The sequence below is a fragment of the Carcharodon carcharias genome, chromosome 7 (assembly GCF_017639515.1).
Source record: "Carcharodon carcharias isolate sCarCar2 chromosome 7, sCarCar2.pri, whole genome shotgun sequence".
NCBI lineage: Eukaryota > Metazoa > Chordata > Chondrichthyes > Lamniformes > Lamnidae > Carcharodon > Carcharodon carcharias.
Window position 1 is genome coordinate 46,440,353 of NC_054473.1, and position 23,197 is coordinate 46,463,549.

At 47.7% G+C, this 23,197-nt stretch overlaps 1 protein-coding gene and 2 non-coding genes across 3 annotated transcripts in view; all 3 read left to right on the forward strand.

The window, feature by feature from the left end:
- Nucleotides 1-23,197, forward strand: part of synpr (synaptoporin) — a 563,003-nt gene that overhangs the window by 135,683 nt on the left and 404,123 nt on the right. The gene's annotated exons all lie outside the window — the stretch shown is intronic.
- Nucleotides 9,312-9,418, forward strand: LOC121280656. The gene has a single exon (XR_005943683.1). It is a non-coding gene; the product is annotated as a U6 spliceosomal RNA (small nuclear RNA).
- Nucleotides 12,139-12,245, forward strand: LOC121280595. Its single transcript, XR_005943649.1, has one exon. It is a non-coding gene; the product is annotated as a U6 spliceosomal RNA (small nuclear RNA).

Consider the following 23,197-nt stretch of genomic DNA (forward strand, 5'->3'; position numbering starts at 1 on the left):
CCCCAAACCCACACCCACTAGGGCTATCTGTACCTTGCTCATCCTGCTTTCTACCCTTAATGTCACCTATTAGCACATTTCTTAGATAATATCACCACCATCAACAACTCTTTGTCCTTTTGTCTATGACATCTTTTGGCTATCTCCATCTATCACTGGCCCTTTATCCAGCTCTACCTGTCCCATCTTCCCCCCCCTCCCCCCCAAACCAGCTTATAATTCACCTCTTTTCTATTTTTCCTTAGTTCTGTTGAAGAGTCATACGGACTCGAAACGTTAACTGTGTTCCTCTCCACAGTTGCTGCCAGACCTGCTGAGTTTTTCCAGGTATTTTTATTTTGGTATGAAGGCAGCTGCTCTTATATGAAAAATTTTAACTTCCTTCTCTTGGTTCGTTGCGCTCCCCACATTGTTCTTCCAGCCATGTAGCTGAGCCGTTAAGTACAAGGTTCCCTAACAGAGACCTGCTCTGTGACTACTGAACCTCCTGTTCCCAATCATGGCCTGTCTCTTCCCTTCCGCCAAAACTCACTACTCCCTGTTGTGAAACCTGAAATGTGGCTTTGCTCCTCTCCCACTTTCCCCTGCCTCCTCTTCGCACTCTTTAAAACATTCATCTGTTGTCTTGGAACAGCAAAGGCACCATGAGGAGCATTAGACCTGGTGAATAAGCAGCCAAGGGAACACTGACTGATTCATGGAATAGTACTCTCACAGTAAATGTCAGTGAACATAAATAAAAAAGGCATAGGCTGACCAGCAAGTGAACCTGGGATTTAAGAAGCATGAAGTGGTCTGGGGCTTCTGGACATGAGGTAGGATGATTAATCCTACATGGTAGCAAGTTCACTATTTGTTTTATTTCTATTTTTAGATTTTGATTTTACCCTGTTGTATAAAAATTCAAAATATTATGTTAATAATGTGAGATTAGGTCTCCAGCCCCCTGCCATTTTCCCCTCCTGCCCCAGACTGACCTTCTAGATTGGGCCTTCAAACTGGTACCCTCCTCTCTCCCCTATTACTTTTGCTGTGGAAGATTCAATTTGGTGACATTCAACTTCAGCGGGATTGCCAAATATGTGATAGCGGATCAGCCCCTCATTACACATCCTGCCCAAGTTTCCTTTTCATTGACAGGAAAGTAACATTGGATGGGTGTATAATGAGTGGCCGATCCACTACGCAATTTTTATGCCCCTGCTGAGGTTTAGTTTCACTTTCATTTTACCTTGCTTATCTCCAGCAGGTTTATCACTCCATTGCACTTGTTAAAAATGTTAAATACAGATGTTTCCTCTTTTACACAATCTGTAATTCTAATTTGCAGTTTTTGCCTGTCCGGACTGTTTTGATTGGTCAGATGTTGATCAAATGAAGCTTTGCACCTGAGGGATGACAATTGGCTAAATAGAAATTGTAACATTTTACTGCAACACACAAAAGTACCATATATACTGAGTGTAACAATGCATGGGAGACATTTCAACTTCTTCTGATGAATGTAGACTGAAAGATTAGAAAGTGTGAAGAACAGGGCTCGAAGCTGTGTTTGTCCAGATGCTCTTTGATACCCATCTCCCCCCATACCTCGGAGCCTTGTTTTTCCTGGTCAGTAGTTGCTGCATTGAGGCATAACTGTTCTTGTGTTGTTGACTGGAGTGTGTGTGGGTAGAGGTGGGTTGGAGATTGTTGAAGGAGAAAAAGAATTGTGGAAGGTAAGGCAAGCCCAACAACAAAGTTACTCTGACTGGAGAGCATGGGGCTGAGTGGTGGGGGGGGGAGGGAGGGCATGGAGCAGGGGTAATGGCATTAGGGGAAGGAAGGGCATAGAGGGGAATGGCATGGGAGGTATGAAATGAGGTTGAGGTGGCATAGGAAGAAGAATTGAGATAGAGAAAGGGATGAGGATGATAAGAAGGATGAAAGGAATGGGATGGGTATGGCATGGGAGGGATGATGGCATAAGCAAGATGGAATGGCATGGGATGGAGATTTAAGGTCAAAGCTTGTACCTCTGGAAAATTTCGAAGAGAAACAGGAAGCATTTAACGTCACTCTGAACAAAATGAAGAACCAGTTGGCAAACAAGACGCAACAATGTTCAAGGTTCCAGGAGGAAGCCAACAGATACAAGAAGGAGACAGGAGAGCTGAAGAATCACCTGAATGAAGCTAAAGAGGCTTTGAAAGCAAAAGTCATAGAACTTTCCAAGATATGAGTAGATAATGAAATCCTGGGTGGCTCAACTACTGAACTAAGACAAGTTGAAACTTCATCTGTGAGAAGTCTGGCTGACGGTAAAGTCTATAAGAAAGCCGAGACTAAACTCTATAGTAGAAAGAAGAGGACATGTAGGAAGAGGATGCAGCATTACTAATGAGGCGCCATCTTCGAACAAGACTAAGCCTGATATTTCCCTATTTGGAGGGGAAGGTGGAGAAAAGTCAAGGGAACCAAAAATCGACTCATGATTTGCACAGTCATGAGTGACAATTTACTGTTGGAGAAGCAGTAAATAAGGAATTTCAGTGGAGGACCAAAGTGGTTACCTGGTAAAGTAAGCTCTGTGACCGGACCATTGTTATACCATGTGGAAGTGGAGAGCTGGATCACCCATAAGCACATGGATCAGTTAAGAAGAAGGGTGATACCCCAACAAAATGACGTTCTATCTGTAACCATTGCTGAATCTGTGGCTCCTGTTGAAGTTGCTCAACCAAGGATGGACATGCCTGATGTCTCTGTTGGAGTTGACTACACTGAACTGCCTGTGCCTAATGAAGTACCTGATGTTAATGCGGCTCCAGAGAATGTGGTTTCTGCCAAAGGTTCGGAAGCTGTAGAGCTACGCCGTTCCACACAGATCAGGATAATAACCGAAAGCCTGAACTTGTAATTTCATGACTTATGTAAATATTGTAATGTCATGTGATAAATATCCTTGTAAATACAAAGTGTATAGAAAAGTTAAAGGGGGAGGAATGTAGTAATTATAGTTCTGATAAATATAGGAATTTAGATTTAAGAATAATCCTGTGTTGTAAGCTCACATGATCTGTGTAAACCAATGAGTTAGCAGTGCAGGGAGCCTCTAGGGGCAAGTTCTTCTGTAGTTATAAAGTTAGATGCACATGGGGGAGTTGACGGCATAGTGGTATTGTCACTTGACTGGTAATCCAGAGACTAGTATTAAAAGACTGATTAAAACAGGCTGTTGTAAAAACCCATCTAGTTAGGGGAAGGAAATCTGGCCTGTGTGCCTAGCCTACATGTGACTCCAGACCCACAGCAATATGGTTGATTGACAACTGCACAAGGGCAATTAGGGCCAGCCAGCAATGCCCACATCCTATGAATGAATAAAATAAAATGTAGCTGCTGCTGTTTTGCTAGCAGCATCCACACCCCATGAACAAATAAAAAATGAGTGCAATCCCAATTCTCCACCTCCCACAGATTCTCTCGTGTGTCTGCCCAGGAGCCTAATGCTAGCCATTCCTCATTGCTGGCAACGTTACACTTCTGGTTGTACACATGGTTCTTCTTTGTACAAAAACACAAGGGCAGAATTTTTCACTCGGGTGGGCGCGCTCCCGACCCAAACGGGAGAAAAATACCTCGCGATGACGAAAAATACCTCGAGCGTCCTGAAAGTCATCACGCACTCACACAATATTTCGGTCGGCGGACATGCACGGGAGTCAGCAGCGCACCTGCTGACAATTAACAGGCCTATTAAGGCAATTAAAATAATAATTAAATGTAATTTTTCGCTGCCTGTCCAACCTTATAGTTGGCGGGCAGGCAAATCAGCCAGGTGGCCTTTGGATTTTTTATGAAACCTCATCCACGGGCAGGATGAGGTTTCCAAAAGGAATTTAAAATAAAATAAAAACGTTTAAATCTCATTTATAACATATCCCTGCTCATGTGACATAGTCACATAAGGGGACATGTTTTTAACATTTTTAAATTTTGTATTTATGTTTTTAAAATTCTTCAACTCCCTGAGGCAGCTCTGTGCCTTTAGGGAGCTTGCAGTGCATGCACTTTCGCGCATGCGCAAACTTCCGCTCTCGCCCTCCCACCTGTCCCCACCCCGGCAGCACTGAGCGCTGCGGCGCATGGTTCACACTGGCTCTCCGTTAATTGGCCACCAAGTGTGAGATTGCGGTCAGGGCCCGATCGCGGGTGGAGGTCGGTTTCGCGACTGCTCCTGGGACACCTGCTGCACCCGCCCGATGAGGTAAAGATCCTGCCCAAAGATTTTGGCCTGTTACTGATTAATTAACAGTAAGAGTGAATGTTAATGGTTTTCGCCTGTTTGCCTGCTGTCACTTTAGCAAAGGTAGCACTGAAAGCATGGGGAAATATTGTGAATGAACAGGAGAAACCCTGAGGAAATTCTCTCTTAATGTCTTATCACTCAGTTGTCTGCAAATATTTCCTTGCAATCATGCTATTGACTTAGGCAATGTGCTGTCCCTTTCTTCCTCAATTAAATATTACAGGATGATCCACATTTGATACAGCGGAACATTAGCACGGACCGGGCACAATCCAAAGACCAGTCCAATCTCTGGCAGGATTGTGAGCTGAGACCAGAAACAGGAAGACAGCTTCAGCCTTGGGGTCCACTGGCTTTTGATGGATGAGAAGAAACTTACCTGCTGCTCCTGTCCCCTTCGGGTTGATGTTTCCAATTATGTGAAACAGCAAGGAATTTAATGTACAATAAAATTAAACGATTTGCAGAAAAATAGATTGTATTTCTTCTGTTATAGATTTCTGTGTTCTGAATCCTTGCCCTTGAAGTAACCGGATCACATTTTCTTGGCTCTGTCATCACCAGGTTGTTTATTCACTTGACCCTTTCATATAGTAACAAAGGTGACATCGCCCTCTGGTGATTCAAAATGATATTGCCTTTATTGTAACAACAGGAAAATTATTTTTATGTTGGAAATTACTTTGTATGCTAATGCAGTTATCGAACTAAAATAAAGAAGCTGAAACTAATGGTTACAACAGTGCTTCGTTAATATTGTGCAGCATTGGATGAACTAAAATAAAGCAGTTGTATTTTTTGTACAGGACTGCATGTGCCCCACAATATCACTTTCCAATAGCAGTCAATCTAAAAGACATCTGTAACCATTTGGATATGGTGAGATAAGTGAGGGCCTTTGGAGAAATTTCTTCCCATTAAATTTCCTCAGGCCAGACTAACCTGTGCCCCTGTCTACCCACACCAATGGGGCTGCTTAATCCTCTGAAATCTCACTGGGTATGTGGGCAGGCATTCAAATAACACCAGCACTGGCGTGGGTGCCTTCCTCTTACATTCAAATAACCACTTCCCTGTGATTTGGATGGGTCCTGATGAGGATAGATAGGGCGTCTCATATGGATTTCCCAGAGACATTACTCTGCTCCTCCTGTTTTAAATTATAGTTTTTGTTAACTGCTCATTAGCTTCTTTAGTAGGTTTTAATGAGACGTTTAGTTTTTTTTATATTCGAAAAAGGGCAATTATACATAGGCCAGGATTTTACGGTCCCATGGCGCCATCTCCCCTGGCGGATGCGGCGAGCTATTTAAATCTTCATTCTGTTCAGCGGGACTGTAATATTCCACCAGGTGGGAGGTCTGTGAAATCCTGGCCATAATATAGTGAAATGGCATTTTCATTCTTGGTAATATATCCCTATTCTGGTAGCATAATAACTCAATTCCACTTTTGTGCAAAGTTATGATTTACACTCTTGTTGGAAATGGTCATTGTCACCACACAAGTGCCAGGAAATGCCCATCTCCAAGAAGAGGGAAAATAATAATCTCCTGTTGACATTCAACTGCATTACCTTCACTGAATCCTCAGCATCAACATCCTGAGGGCTACCATTGACCAGAAAATTAACTGGCCATCCAAATGAATCCACAGAGTTCAAACCTGCTCTTAACAGGTCTACTCTACACACTTCAGGTTTCACGCTCCTGGGCTACCAAAATCTGACTTCAGTGGAGGCAGACGATGATTATATTGTCAGCTGTCCCCATAAACTGCACTAGCGTGAAGAGTGAACTGCCACTATTCCCGCCCCTGTAAAAATAAGAAATGCCGTGTTTGTGGAGTGGGATTTATGATTTTCGGGCACTTCCACCATTTTCGCCACGATGGAGATGCTCTCTGTCATGTTGAAAATCTGGGCCTGAATCCCTCTACCGCTAGCGCACTGTGGCAGCAGTGTGTACCAGCCACAAGGTGTGCTGTAGGAACTTCCAAAGGCTTTTTCCACAGCACTTTCCAAACACATCACTCCTACCAAGAAGAACCAGGGCAGCAGACACATGGGAACACCATAAGTTCCCCACCTTGTTGAACACCATCCTGACATGGAAATATATCACCATTCCTTCACTGTTATTTGGTGAAAATCCTGCAACTCCCTCCTTAACAGCACTGTGGGTTTACCTACTCTATATGGACTGTAGCAGCTCAAGAGGGTCATCTTCTCACCACCATCTTCTCATTTAGGGATGGGAAATAAATGCCAACCCTATCAGCAATGCCTACATCAATGAATGAATAAACAAAACACTGAGAGTGGAATTTTCCATGCCTGCTGGCATTGGGCGTGCATGGCAGCATGAGCGGGTAATATGGTGGGAAGGCCAGAAATCTGTTTCACGACGTCATGAAGCCAGTTTGTGATCATCCACTCAACCTGTCAATGGTGGGCCACGTTTCCTGCCATCGGACGTTGGGAACATCTCCATATCCTTATAAGGCCAGCCCGCTGGAATCATTCCCCCACCCTGCTGGATCGTCCGCCCATGTTGGCATGATTGCATGCCGACATGTTTCACGACAGCACATAAAAGGCATGCACTTGGCGGGCTGCACTTTGAGGGGAACTCGGAGGTGAGTGCACAGTAACATTGCGGAGCACTCGCCCAGGTCACCAGTTAGGCTTCAAGGCTGAGGCACGTTGGAGTTGGGGGGGCAAGGGTTCCCCTGCCATCGAGGTGGTTTGGGGGTGGGGACAGGGGCTGCGCTGCGGTTGAGACGCATTGGGGGTATGGGGGCAAGAGCTGCCCTGTGGTTGAAGGGAGTGCACAAACACATGCAGAGTGTGGAGGGAGGGAAGTGGACATGCATTAGGGAAACCTTGTATAAAGTGATCATTCCTCTGCTGCTGAGACAGTTCAGACGTAGCCACATTAACATGCATGAAGTAAGGCCTCTAGCTTAGCTGTCCATTCAAGCAATGCAGAGGCATGAAAGTACCATCAAGTGCTCCGGAGCTTTTCATCCCTTGGGCACAGACTGCAAACTAATGAGCATTTTAGTGGACTGCAGAATAGTTAACCGAGCAAGTTGTACAATCTCTTTGTGAAAGCTGGCCATGGAGCAATCACTGGTGGGGGTGCTCACAGCCCCTTGCAATGTCATCATTCAGGTTTGGACCAGTCTCCCTGATGGTTCAAGTGAACAGCATCCTCTGGAAAAAGGGATGGCTGGGGCTCCCTCACACGCCGCTGAAGAGCCACAGCAAGCCATCATTGATTGGTGCCTAGCTAGGCCCAGGGTTTATAGACACTGCCTTTCATTCCTGCAGAAGACCGAGAACCAGTATCATCGAAGACTACGCATGTCTAGGGAACTGGTTGGTTACGTCTGCCAGCTACTGCAGGATTTGGCACCACGGGGACACGGAGGGCATCCACTGCCAGTGGCCGTGAAAGTGACCGTGGAGCTCAATTTCTATGCCAGTGGCTCCTTTCAGGGCTCCATAGGTGACCTCAGTGGGATGTCACAGGCCTCCACCCACAAATGCATTCATGAGGTCACGAATACCAACTTCGTGAGGGCACACAACTTTGTGCGTTTCGCCCGGGACCAGGAGAGCCAGGATGCAAAAGTGATTGGATTTGCCCAGATCTTGGGTTTCCCACAGGTTCAGGGTGTGATCGGTTGCATTCACATGGTGCTCAGATCTCTATTGCAATAACCGGTCAACTATGTCAACCTCAAGGGCCTCCATTCGCTGAATGTGCAGCTGGTGTGCAACCACCACAAATGCATCCTGCAGGTCTGCACACGGTTTCCAGGGAGTGTCCATGGCTCCTACATTCTCAGTCAGTCACAGATCCCTGACATCTTCCAGGGTCCACAGAGGCTGCAGTGTTGGCTCCTCAGGGAGAAGGCCTACCCACAGAGGACGTGGCTGATGACATCCGTGTGGCGGCTTCAGACTGCAGCAGAGCGAAGGTATAATGTGGCTCATGCTATAACTCGGAACTTGGTGGAGCAGATCATTGGGATGCTAAAAATGAGGTCCCCAGTGGTCTGCTGGAGCCCTGAAATATAGTCCACAGAGGTGTCATGCATCATCATCGTCTGCTGCGCCCATTACAAGATTTCACATCTAAGTGACATGAGCACTGATTATCAGAACAAAGAGCTATAGGCATGGAGTCATTCTTGGGAGTTTATTTACAATAATGAACATTATGTACAAGCGATTAATACCCATGCCCAGGCTGTGTAACTACATCTCCGTGCTCAGTGCAAGTGGCCTAAATAGCCAAGTGGTTATGGTACTGGGTTTGTAACCCCATGATCAAGAGTTCAAATCTCACAATGGCAAACTATGAAACAATGTAACTTCATCTGAAACAGATGGAAACAGGTTTACTCAAAAAAAAGAGTATCAAGAGTGCAAATCTTACAATGGCAAACTATGAAACAATGTAACTTCATCTGGAAACATGTTTGTACTCGAAAGAGTTACAAAGTCAGCAGCGGTGCTTCGGGAACATGTGTTGGACACCCAATACAGCAACTGGGGGAATTTTGCTTGGCCTAAATAGCCAAGTGGTTATGATACTGTGTTTGTAACCCCAAGAACAAGAGTTCAAATCTCACAATGGCAAACTATGAAACAATGTAACTTCATCTGAAACAGATGGAAACGGGTTTGTACTCGAAAGAGTTACATCTCCGTGCTCAGTGCAAGTGGCCTAAATAGCCAAGTGGTTATGGTACTGGGTTTGTAACCCCAAGATCAAAAGTTCAAACCTCACAATGGCAAACTATGAAACAATGTAACTTCACCTGAATAGGAACAGATGGAAACGTGTTTGTACTCGAAAGAGTTGGCCTAAATAGCCAAGTGGTTATGGTACTGGGTTTGTAACCCCAAGATTAAGAGTTCAAATCTCACAATGGCAAACTATGAAACAATGTAACTTCATCTGAAACAGATGGAAACGGGTTTGTACTCAAAAAGAGTTACATCTCCGTGCTCGCTTCGGCAGCACATATACTAAAATTGGAACGATACAGAGAAGATTAGCATGGCCCCTGCGCAAGGATGACACGCAAATTCGTGAAGCATTCCGCTTGGCCTAAATAGCCAAGTGGTTATGGTACTGGGTTTGTAACCCCAAGATCAAGAAGTTCAAATCTCACAATGGCAAACAATGTAACTTCATCTGAATAGGAACAGATGGAAATGTGTTTGTACTCGAAAGAGTTATATATGCCACACCGAACAACCATTGAAGACATGTTGATATGGGAGGCCCTCTACGGAGGTGTCCTCCCCCTTTCTATCGGGGACCTGGGTTGGTGGGTGTTGCATGCAGCAGTCCCGTATAGTAAGAGGATGCATAGGTTCACGGACTCTCAGGACACGTGCCCTTTTTGCGGTCTTGTGGAGTCCGTGGACCATGTATACATAGGGTGTTGTAGGCTGCACTCCCTTTTTAGTTATTTGAAAAACCTTTTATTGATGTTTTGTTTGCACTTCAGCCCCACGCTCCTGATCTATGGGCACCCGGTGCGGAAGGGGGTCGGGAAGGAGGAGGACCTCCTCGTGAACCTGCTCCTGGGCCTGGCCAAGTTGGCCATTAACAGGTCCAGGCAGCGGGCGATCGACGGGGGAGTTCTGCCCGATTGTTTGTCCCTCTTCCGCGGCTAAGTTCGCTGCCGGATGTCCCTGGAGAGGGAGCACGCGGTGTCTGCTGACACGCTCGAGGCCTTCCGTGCTCGGTGGGCACCGCGGGGACTGGGGTGTTTTGTTGACCCCTTTAATCACATTTTGATTTAAAGTTTGTAAGGTTCCTTTAAACTTTGTCCTTGGTTTTACAGCTGACCTGAATTAGGGGCTGTGCCTGATTTATCCCAATTTTGTTGATTTAGTTTAATTGTTTTCATTTTAAAAGATTAGCAAGAGTTCAATTCTCACAATGGCAAACTATGAAACAATGTGCCTTCATCTGAAACAGATGGAAACGGGATTGTACTCGAAAGAGTTACATCTTCTTATGACGTGCAGCTCCTGTTTATAGAATAGACGGGCCTCAGTGGCTCCTTGCAGGCATTGCCCGTCTTTTACCAGGACCTGATCAAAGTCTGGAATATGGTCACCTTGCGACGCAGCTCTCCCCTGTCAGGAGTAGCGGCTATCGTCAGAGAGCCGCTGCTCAGAAATCCGCCCCTCCGTCCCTTTCAGTGGTTGGCGGAGAGGAGGGCTGTGGCCGCAGGGCTGACTAGGATCGGGGACGTGCTGGGTGGCGGAGGACTAGGCTGGATGCTCCCGCAGGAGTTGGCGCGTCGTGCGTCTGTGAGTGTCCAGGTCGCAGCCGATGCCATCCAAGACCTGAGAACGGTCGTGCTCAGACCCGATGTTATTTTGGGTCTTGAGGTGGCCCAGGTGCGCGGTGGTCTTCCGTCTGAGCGTTCCCCTGTTCGGACGGAATTCCACATTGGCCCCAAGCCCCGAACCCTCCCTCGGGTGCTGGTGCCCCGCAATATGAGCCGCCTCGGGGACATGCCCTCTGTGCCTTTTGGCATGGCAAAGAGGAGCTTTTTGTACGGACTGCTGCTGCACACCTTCCATTTTCTCGCCCTTGTCCGCCGCCTGGACATGCCCTGGCGTGCCTTGTTGCCGTTCGGTGGCGGAGGCCCCGATGGGAGGCCCTCTACGGAGGTATCCTCCCCCTTTCTATCGGGGACCTGGGTTGGAGGGTGTTGCATGCAGCAGTCCCCTATAATAGGAGAATGCATAGGTTCACGGACTCTCAGGACACATGCCCTTTTTGCGGTCTTGTGGAGTCCGTGGACCATGCATATATAGAGTGTGGTAGGCTGCACTCCCTTTTTAGTTATTTGAAAAACCTTTTATTGATGTTTTGTTTGCACTTCAGTCCCACACTCCTGATCTATGGACACCCGGTGCGGAAGGGGGTCGGGAAGAAGGAGGACCTCCTCGTGAACCTGCTCCTGGGCCTGGCCAAGTTGGCCATTAACAGGTCCAGGCAGCGGGCGATCGACGGGGGAGTCCGCCCTATTGTTTGTCCCTCTTCCGCGGCTGAGTTCGCTGCCGGATGTCCCTGGAGAAGGAGCACGCGGTGTCTGCTGGCACTCTCGAGGCCTTCCGTGCCCGGTGGGCACCGCGGGGACTGGGGTGTTTTGTTGACCCCTCTAATCACATTTTGATTTAAAGTTTGTAAGTTTCCTTTAAACTTTGTTCTTGGTTCTACAGCTGACCCAAATTAGGGGCTGTGCCTGATTTATCCCAATTTTGTTAATTTGGTTTTGTTGGTTTTAACTCAAAAGAGTTATACCTTCTTGAGGGGGCTTGGCCTACATAGCCAAGTGGTTATGGTACTGGGCTTATAACCCCAAGATCAAGAATTCAAATCTCACAATGGCAAACTATGAAACAATGTAACATCATCTGAATAGGAACAGATAGAAATGTGTTTGTACTTGAAAGAGTTACATCTTCTTGAGGGGGCTTGGCCTAAATAGCCAAGTGGTTATGGTACTGGGTTTGTAACCCCAAGATCAAGAAGTTCAAATCTCACAATGGCAAACAATGTAACTTCATCTGAATAGGAACAGATGGAAATGTGTTTGTACTCGAAAGAGTTATATATGCCACACCGAACAACCATTGAAGACATGTTGATTTTGCTTGGCCTAAATAGCCAAGTGGTTATGGTACTGGGTTTGTAACCCCAAGATCAAGAGTTCAAATCTCACAATGGCAAACTATGAAACAATGTAACTTCATCTGAAACAGATGGAAACGGGTTTGTATTCGAAAGAGTTACATCTCCGTGCTCGCTTCGGCAGCACATATACTAAAATTGGAATGATACAGAGAAGATTAGCATGGCTCCTGCGCAAGGATGACATGCAAATTCGTGAAGCATTCCGCTTGGCCTAAATAGCCAAGTGGTTATGGTACTGGGTTTGTAACCCCAAGATCAAGAGTTCAAATCTCACAATGGCAAACTATGAAACAATGTAACTTCACCTGAATAGGAACAGATGGAAACGTGTTTGTACTCGAAAGAGTTACCCTTTGCTTGGCCTAAATAGCCAAGTGGTTTTGGTACTGGGCAACCCGGTGCGGAAGGGGGTCAGGAAGGAGGAGAACCTCCTCGTGAACCTGCTCCTGGGCCTGGCCAAGTTGGCCATTAACAGGTCCAGGCAGCGGGCGATCGATGGGGGAGTCCCGCCCGATTGTTTGTCCCTCTTCCGCGGCTACGTTCGCTGCCGGATGTCCCTGGAGAGGGAGCATGCGGTGTCTGCTGACACTCTCGAGGCCTTCCGTGCTCGGTGGGCACCGTGGGGACTGGGGTGTTTTGTTGACCCCTTTAATCACATTTTGATTTAAAGTTTGTAAGGTTCCTTTAAACTTTGTCCTTGGTTTTACAGCTGACCTGAATTACGGGCTGTGCCTGATTTATCCCAATTTTGTTGATTTGGTTTTCATTTAAAAGATTATCAAGAGTTCAAATCTCACAATGGCAAACTATGAAACAATGTAACTTCATTTGAAAACAGATGGAAACATGTTTGTATCCCCGGGACTAGACGGGCTGACCGTGGAGTTCTTCAGGGCGTTCTGGGACGTCTTGGGGAGTGACTTCGCAGGGGTCCTGGGGAAGAGCATTGCTACCGGGGAGATGCCCCTTTCGTGGCGCAGGACCGTGATTGCCCTGCTGCCGAAGAAGGGGGATCTCCGCCTTCTTAAAAACTGGCGCCCGGTCTCCCTCCTCAGCACGGACTACAAAATCTTCGCCCGAGCCATGTCTTCTCGGCTCGGCACCGTGCTGGACCACATGATCCACCCTGACCAGTCTTACACCGTCCCGGACCGAACCATTTATGATAACATCCATCTGGTTCGGGACATCATCCACCATTCCCAGAGGGCTGGTCTGTCGAGCGCCTTCCTGTCTCTCGATCAGGAGAAGGCGTTCGACAGAGTGGATCACGGATACTTACTCGGAACTCTGCGAGCGTTCGGGTTCGGGACGCATTTTGTCGCCCGGATCCGACTTCTGTACACCACCGCGGAGTGTCTAGTGAAGGTTAACGGGTCCCTGATGGCGCCCCTTCGCTTTGGGAGAGGGGTACGTCAGGGCTGCCCCCTGTCTGGCCAGTTGTATTCTATTTGCGTGGAGCTTTTCCTGCGCCTCTTGCGGAGGCGGTTGTTGGGTTTGGTTCTGCGCGGGCCGGGCATCGGGGTGGTCCTTTCGGCTTACGCCGATGACGTGCTCCTTATGTTTAGTGACCCGGCTGACCTGCGGAGGATGCGCGAGTGCCAGGAGGTCTACTCTGCCGCTTCTTCTGCCAGGATCAACTGGGAGAAATGTTCTGGACTCCTGGTCGGTCAGTGGCAGATAGATCCCCTACCCGAGGAGCTCAGGTCTTTCACCTGGAGCAGGACCAGCCTCCTCTACCTGGGGGTCCATCTCTGCCCCGCTGAGGAATCCTGGCCGGCAAACTGGCAGGAACTGGAGACGAAAGTCACCACTCGCCTGTGGCGCTGGACAGGACTGCTCCGAGTGCTATCTTACCGAGGTTGAGTTCTGGTCATAAACCAGCTAATCACCGCCATGTTGTGGTATCGGTTGGTCACTTTGACCCCTCCCCCGGACTTTGTCACAAGAATCCAGAGATTGTTAGTCGACTTCTTCTGGGACAAAAGATTGCACTGGGTCGCTGCCGAGGTTCTGAGTCTCCCGCTTAGGGAGGGTGGTCAGGCGCTAGTGTGCCTACGCACACAGGTGGCGACTTTCCGCCTTCAGACCCTGCAGCGATACCTCTACGTCGAGCCTCCTCCTAGATGGTGTGCCCTGGCGACGTATTTCTTCCGTCAGGTGCACGGCCTGAATTATGACGTGCAGCTCCTGTTTATAGAACAGCTGGGCCTCGGTGGCTCCTTGCAGGCGTTGCCCGTCTTTTACCAGGACCTGATCAAAGTCTGGAAAGTGGTCGCCTCGCGACACAGCTCTCCCCTGTCAGGAGTAGCAGCTATCGTCAGAGAGCCGCTGCTCAGGAATCCGCCCCTCCGTCCTTTTCAGTGGTTGGCGGAGAGGAGGGCTGTGGCCACAGGGGTGACCAGGATCGGGGACGTGCTGGGTGGCGGAGGACTGGGCTGGATGCTCCCGCAGGAGTTGGCGCGTCGTGCGTCTGTGAGTGTCCAGGTCGCAGCCGATGCCATCCAAGACCTGAGAACGGTCGTGCTCGGACCCGACGTTATTTTGGGTCTTGAGGTGGCCCAGGTGCGCGGTGGTCTTCCGTCTGAACGTTCCCCTGTTCGGACAGAATTCCACATTGGCCCCAAGCCCCGAACCCTCCTTCGGGTGCTGGTGCCCCGCAATATGAGCCGCCTCGGGGACATGCCCTCCGTGCCTTTTGGCATGGCAAAGAGGGGCTTTTTGTATGGACTGCTGCTGCACACCTTCCATTTTCTCGCCCTTGTCCGTCGACCGGACACGCCCTGGCGTGCCTTGTTGCCGTCCGGCGGCGGAGGCCCCCGATGGGAGGCCCTCTACGGAGGTGTCCTCGCCCTTTCTATCGGGGACCTGGGTTGGAGGGTGTTGCATGCAGCAGTCCCCTATAATAAGAAGATGCATAGGTTCACGGACTCTCAGGACACGTGCCCTTTTTGCGGTCTTGTGGAGTCCGTGGACCTTGTATACATAGGGTGTTGTAGGCTGCACTCCCTTTTTAGTTATTTGAAAAACCTTTTATTGATGTTTTGTTTGCACTTCAGCCCCACGCTCCTGATCTATGGACATCCGGTGCGGAAGGGGGTCGGAAGGAGGAGGACCTCCTCGTGAACCTGCTCCTGGGCCTGGCCAAGTTGGCCATTAACAGGTCCAGGCAGCGGGCGATCGATGGGGGAGTTCTGCCCGATTGTTTGTCCCTCTTCCGCGGCTAAGTTCGCTGCCGGATGTCCCTGGAGAAGGAGCACGCGGTGTCTGCTGGCACTCTCGAGGCCTTCCGTGCTCGGTGGGCACCGCGGGGACTGGGGTGTTTTGTTGACCCCTTTAATCACATTTTGATTTAAAGTTTGTAAGGTTCCTTTAAATTTTTGTTCTTGGTTTTACAGCTGACCTGAATTACGGGCTGTGCCTGATTTATCCCAATTTTGTTGATTTGGTTTTCATTTAAAAGATTATCAAGAGTTCAAATCTCACATTGGCAACACTATGAAACAATGTAACTTCATCTGAAACAGATGGAAACGTGTTTGTACTCGAAAGAGTTACATCTTCTTAACTTTCCTAACCCTGCCGCTACATCTCGGTACTCCCCGGCCACTCACAGCAGAGGTGGAGGCAGCCTGTCTGACACCCTGTCGGTGATGGACCTGGCGGGTGTCGTCTGGAGGGCTGAGACCTGGAGGAATGAAACCGGACAGACCACCTGGCATCGACCTAGGCACTGGAAATGACAATGGCAATCTCAACCCTGTCGACCGTGCAGAGTCCTCCTTACTAACATCTGGGGGCTAGTGTCAAAAATGGGCAAGGAAACCTCCTGCTGATTATCACGTACCGCCCTCCCCCAGCTAATGAATCAGTGTTCCTCCATGTTGAACACCGTTTGGAGGAAGCACTGAGGGTGGCAAGGGCGCAGGGTGGGGAACTTCAATGTCCATCATCAAGAGTGGCTCAGTAGCACCACTACTGACTGAGTTGGTCAAGTCCTGAATGACATAGCTGCTAGACTGGGTCTGCGGCAAGTGGTGAGGGAACCAACTCGAGGGAAAAACATACTTGATCTCACCCTCACCAACCTGCCTGCCGTAGATACATCTATCCATGACAGTATTGTTGTGGAGATGAAGTCCCACCTTCACACTGAGGATACCCTCCATTGTGCTGTGTAGCTCTACCACTGTGCTAAATGGGATAGATTTTGATGGTCTGGCATACCCCCCACTCTACCATTACCATCAAGCCAGGGGATCAACCCTGGTTCAATGAAGAGTATAGGAGGGCATGCCAGGAGCAGCACCAGGCATACCTAAAAATGTGGTGTCAACCTCATGAAGTTATAACACAGGACTACTTGCGTGCCATACAGCATAGTGATCGACAAGGCTAAGCAATCCCACAACCAAAGGATCAGGTCTAAGCTCTGCAGTCCTGCCACATCCAGTGGACAATTAAACAACTCACTGAAGGTGGAAGCTCCACAAATATCGCCATCCTCAATAATGGAGGGGCCCTGCACATCGGTTCAAAATATTAGGTTGAAGCATTAGCTACAATCTTCAGCCTGAGTGCCGAGTGGATGATTCATCTCGGCCTCCTCCAGAGATCCCAGCATCACAGCTGCCAGACTTCAGCCGATTTGATTCACCCTACATGATATCAAGAAACGGCTGAAGGCATTGGACACTGCAAAGGCTATGGGGCCTGACAATATTCCAGCAATAGCACTGAAGACTTGTGCTCCAGAACTTGCTGCACCCTTTAGCCAAGCTGTTCCAGTACAACAACAGCTCTGGCATCTACCCAGCTATGTGGAAAATTGCCCAGATTTGTCCTGCACACAAAAAGCAGGACAAATCCAACCTGGCCAATTACCGCCCCATCAATCTATACTCTATCATCAGAAAAGTAATGGGAGGCATCATCAGCAGTGCTTTCAAGCGGCACTCAAGAAGCAATAACCTTCTCGCTGACGCCCAGCTTGGGTTCCGCCAGGACCGCTCAGTTCCTGACCTCATTACAGCCCTGATTCAAACATAGACAAAAGAGCTGAACTCCTGAGGTGAAGTGAGCCCTTGACATCAAGGCCGCATTTGACAGAGTGTGGCATCAAGGAGCCCTAGCAAAACTGAAGTCAATGGGAATCGGTGGGAAAACTCTCCACTGTTTGGAATCATACCTAGCACAAAGGGAGATGGTTGTGGTTGTTGGAGTTCAGTCATTTCAACTCCAGAACATCACTGCAGGAGTTCCTCAGGGTAGTGCCCTCGGCCCAACCATCTTTAGCTGCTTAATCAATGACCTTCCTTCTATCATAAGGTCAGAAGTGGGGATGTTCGCTGATGATTGCACAATGTTCAGCATCATTTGCGACTCCTCAGATACTGAAGCAGTCCATGTCCAACTGCAGCAAGATCTAGACAATATCCAGGCTTGGGGCTGACAAGTGGCAAGTAACATTCGCGTCACACTAGTGTCAGGCAATGATCATCTCCAACAAGAGCGAATCCAACCGATGTTCAATGGCATTACCATCACTGAATCCCCCACCATCAACATCTTGGGAGTTACCATTGACCAGAAACTGAACTGAACTAGCCATATAAATACTGTGGCTACAAGAGCAGGTCAGAGGCTAGGAATAGTGTGACGAGTAACTCACCTCCTGATTCCCCAAAGCCTGTCCACCATCTACAAGGCACAAGTCAGGAGTATGATGGAATACTCCCCACTTACCTGGATAAATGCAGCTCCCACAAAACTCAAGAAACTTTACATTGTCCAGGACAAAGCCGCCTGCTTGATTGGCACCACATCCACAAAAATGCACTCCCTCCAGCGCCGAGGGACAATAACAGCACTGTGTATCATCTACAAGATGCACTGCAGGAATTCACCAAGGCTCCTTAGACAGCACCTTCCAAACCCACGACCGCTACCATCTAGAAGGACAAGGGCAGCAGATAGATGGGAATACCACCACCTGGAAGTTGCCCTCCTAGTCACTCACCATATTGACTTGCAAATATGTTGCTCTTCCTTCACTGTCGCTGGGTCAAAATCCTGGAACTCCCTTCCTGTGGATGTACCTACACCACATGGACTGCAGCGGTTCAAGAAGGTGGCTCACCATCACCTTCTGAAGGGCATCTCGGGATGGGGAATAAATGCTGGCCCAGCCAACGAAGCCCAGATCCCGTGAATGAATTAAAAAAAAGTGGCACCCTCCTCGGCCTGTGGAACTGGAGCTGGTGGTCACAGGGCATTTGAATGGGCTGGACACTCCCGGCGTTACCTGGTTGGATGACCCGGGGGGGATACACCTGCTGATCCTCCTTCCTATGGGTACCTGGCTGACTCCTTGAGGAGAAGGGATAGCTGGAATGAGATTGGGCTGCCCCGCAACCCTTTCATGAACACACTGTTGGAGGTCAGCTATAGCGTCGGTGATGGAATTCAGCCAGCGCAGCAGTGCAGGAGCGACGTCCTGAAACAAGGTCCCTATGCTGGCCGCCATCCTGCCAGTGTTGGCCTTGGCACATTGGCATGCCGGCGCTATCACCTCAGCTTAAAGGCGGATGGACTTCTCCATTTTCCCTTGCAATCTGAGGAGTGCAGGGTAAGAGAGAGGCAAAAGTGGAGATTGGGCCGCTGGAAAATGATGCTGGAGAAGTAGTAGTGGGGAACAAAGAAATGGCGGAGGAACTGAATACGTGCTTTGCGTCAGTCTTCACAATGGAAGACATGAGTAACATCCCCAAAGTTCAAGAGAGTCAGGGGGCAGAGGTGAGTATGGTGGCCATTACCAAAGAGAAGGTGCTAGGAAAACTGAAAGGTCTGAAGGTGGATAAATCACCTGGGCCAGATGGATTACAACCCAGAGTTCTGAAGGAGATAGCTGAAGAGATAGTGGAGGCATTAGTGGTGATCTTTCAGGAATCACTGGAGTCAGGGAGGGTCCCAGAGGACTGGAAAATCGCTAATATAACCCCCCTGTTTAAGAAGGGAGTGAGGCAAAAGACAGGAAATTACAGGCCGATTAGCCTGACCTCAGTCGTTGGTAAGATTTTAGAGTCCATTATTAAGGATGAGATTTCAGAATACTTGGAAGTGCATGGTAAAATAGGGCAAAGTCAGCATGGTTTCATCAAGGGGAGGTCGTGCCTGACAAATCTGTTAGAATTCTTTGAGGAGGTAATGAGTAGGTTAGACAAAGGAGAGCCAATGGATTTTATCTACTTGGACTTCCAGAAGGCCTTTGACAAGTGCTGCACAGGAGGCTGCTCAGTAAGATAAGAGCCCATGGTGTTAGAGACAAGGTACTAGCATGGATAGAAGATTGGCTGTCTGGCAGGAGGCAGAAAGTGGGGATAAGGGGTCCTTCTCAGGATGGCGGCCGGTGACTAGTGGAGTTCCGCAAGGGTCAGTTTTGGGACCACAACTTTTCACTTTATACATTAATGATCTAGATGAAGGAACTGAGGGCATCCTGGCTAAGTTTGCAGATGATACAAAGATAGGTGGAGGGACAGGTAGTATTGAGGAGGCGGGGAAGCTGCAGAAGGATTTGGACAGGTTAGGAGAATGGGCAAAGAAGTGGCAGATGGAATACAACGTGGGGAAGTATGAGCTCATGCACTTTGGTAGGAAGAATAGAGACATAGACTATTTTCTAAATGGGAAGAGAATTCAAAAATCTGGAGTGCAAAGGGACTTGGGAGTCCTAGTCCAGGATTCTCTTAAGGTTAACTTGCAGGTTGAGTCGGTATTTAAGAAGGCAAATGCAATGTTGGCATTTATTTCGAGAGGACTAGAATATAAAAGCAGGGATGTGCTGCTGAGGCTTTATAAGGCTCTGGTCAGACCACATTTAGAATATTGTGAGCCATTCTGGGCCCCATATCTCAGGAAGGATGTGCTGGCCCTGGAGAGGGTCCAGAGGAGGTTCACGAGAACGATCCCAGGAATGAAAGGCTTAATATATGAGGAACGTTCGAGGACCCTGGGTCTATACTTGATCGAGTTTAGAAGGATGAGGGGGGGATCTAATTGAAACTTACAGCATACTGAAAGGCCTGGATAGAGTGGACATGGGGAAGATGTTTCCATTAGTAGGAGAGACTAGGCACAGCCTCAGAGTAAAGGAAAGACCTTTTAGAACAGAGATGAGGAGAAACTTCTTTAGCCAGAGAGTGGTGAATCCATGCAATTCATTGCCACAGAAGGCTGTGGAGGCCAGGTCATTGAGTGTATTTAAAACCGAGATAGATAGGTTCTTGATTGGTAAGGGGATCAAAGGTTATGGGGAGAAGGCGGGAGAATGGGGTTGAAAAATTTATCAGTCATGATTGAATGGCGGAGCAGACACGATGGGCCGAATGGCCTAATTTCTGCTCCTATGTCTTATAGTCTTATGAAGGTGTGTGTAAGAAAGTGAATGGTGATGTCCCTTGAATCGGCAGTGAGTGAGATCTCTGTGGATATGTGATGGGTTTGTGAATGTGGCAGTTGAGAGTGGTGAGTAGAATTACTTCTCCTGGTGGAATGAAGGAGATCATTCATCCTCTTGCGGCACAGGGTGGCTGTCCTCTTTTACAGGGCGTTGGCGCTGACCTCTGCCTCCCAGCCCAGATTGGTGATGTTTCTGCCCCTCCTGCGGCCAGACCGGAGGGGTAGAGGACATCATGGCAGGTCTCCACTGCATCCAAAAGGCGCTTGAGGGTCGCTGAACTGGGAGCTGCAGTCTTTTTGCCTTTCAGGGCCATCCTGTCTTCTGTGCAGCTGTCCTGGGGTGGAAGTACTGTGAGGTGTGCACGCAGCTGCACTTTAAATATGGTGCCCGGCGTGATGAAGTGGCGAGGTGATGGTGTGTCGGGTGAATGAGTGCCAGCCCACCATGGAAATGGCGTGTTTCCCAGGAATGTGTATTTAATGCGGCGGGTTAGGGAACGATATGGCGTGAAAAGCTGCCATTGTCGCTTTCCCCACCCACTACCGCACTTAGTGAAAATCTGGGACAATTCCACCCTAAGCTGCATTTACTGTGTTACAAATAATATTGGCTGATTGGAAAGAGATGGAGTAAATTATGTTGACTCCATGTCAGTGGAGAGTCATCTATTCACAACAGACATTGATCAGCAGATGGCACAGGATAATTAAGCTCTACTGCTATAAATATGTTGCATACAGGACACTGGGAAGCTTCTACTGTTGTGCGCAGGGATCTATTCAATATGATTTGAAACATTCACGCTTCTTTTGGAATTACATTTCATTCTTTTTCCTTTAATTTGCGTACACTGTCCGTATGTCATATGACACCTGAGGCTGTGGCACCACTCACCCTATTCTGCATGATACCTAGGCATATAGCGAAAAACAGCCCTTGTGTCCCATGCAGTGCATTTCCGATAAATATTTATTGATTCTATCTGTCGTCACAGTTCCACATCATGTTTATTAATATTTACATCGAGTTTACTGCACAGAAACAGGCCATTTGGCCCAGTTGGTTTATGTCAGCATTTATGTTCCACATGAGCCTCCTCCCACCTTTCTTCATCTAATCCTATTACCATATCTATCTTTCCCCTTTCATGCCCTTATCTAGCTTCCTCTTAAATTCGCCTCTGCTATCTGCCTCAACTATTGTGGTAGCATATTCCATGTTCTACCCTCCCTCTGGGTAAATAAGTTTCTCCTGAATTCTTTACTAGGTTTATCAACAACTATCTTGTATTTATGGCCCCAGTTTTGGAATTCCCAAAGTGGATATGTTTTCTCTACACCTCCCGTATCCTCAGCCTTTTCGAAAGAAGAGACCCCTGGACTCCTCAGTCTCTCCAACTAGTTGTATCCTTTGATTTTTCTTGGCGTCACCCTTGCGAATTTTTTTGTACCTTCCCCAAAGTCAGAAATATGCTTCGTACTCCAAACAAGGTTTGATGCAGGTTTAACATAATTTCTGCCCTTTTCAATTATACGTCTCCAAAAATGAACCGCAGATTGCTTTTTTATGGTCTTATTGGCCTGTGTAACTCCTGTTCATCATTTGTGAATTTGCACCCCTGCAACCCTTTTCACCTCTATCCCATTTATGCTCCTATTTATCCAAACAGTAGATGGCTTTTTAATTCTTCTAACCAAAATATATCACTTCACACTTATCTAATTAAATGCCCATTTTGCAAGTTTATTCATGTCTTCTTATACGTTGTCACATTCTTCCTTTGAGTTACTAAACTTCACTCCCCAATTTGGTATCGCATGCATATTTTGAAATTACACTTCCGATTGCTGAGCCCCCGCACCAATTCTTATGGAATATCACTTTCCAACTTTTGCCGGTCTGAGTATCTACCCTGAGCTCCTAAGCTCTCTTTTCTGTTTCATAGTCAACTTGCGATCCATTTTGTTAAAACATTTGATTTAAATGAGAAAAATGGCTTGTATTTATATACCTATCCTCACAGAGTGAGCAACTCAGAGTGCTTTAACATCATTGTAAAATTATTAGCAGTACTCTCAGTGGTATGCTATTGCAGAAGTCCTTAAATTCTTGGTTGGGGAATCCAAATTTTCACTTCTTGCACTTCATGCAATACTGCTTTTTGCACGGTTGGCCTGCTGAAGATCTTAACTATTAGTAGATGCTTAAGCAGATTTTATTTTTAGTTTGTGACTCAGACACAACAGCAAAAATAACAGAAGGAAAATCTTTCTACCCGCCTTGCTCATAAGCTTACGCAGATCTATCAATATGTTTAAATTAACGCAAGCAGAAAGTATGCTCCATATATCTGCTGGACACCTGGATCAGAGGAAAGCCATGCTTATGTGGTGCTAGAGGAATGAGCGTTTAAGGTGGTGGATGGGGTGATGGTCAAATGGGCTGCTTTGTCTTGGATGGAATTGAGCTGTTTCAGTGTTGTGGGAGCTGCACTTATCCATGTAAGTGGAGTGTATTCCATCACACTCCTGATGTGTGCCTTGTAGATAGCGGACAGGTTTTGGGGAGTCAGGAGTTGAGTTACTCACTGCAGAATCCCGAGCAATGGTAATAACTTCTTAAAGAGGAAGTACATTGTAGCTGGAGTAAGTGCTGGAAGTTATTCTAACAGTGATATTGATGTAGGGAACACACAATAATAGT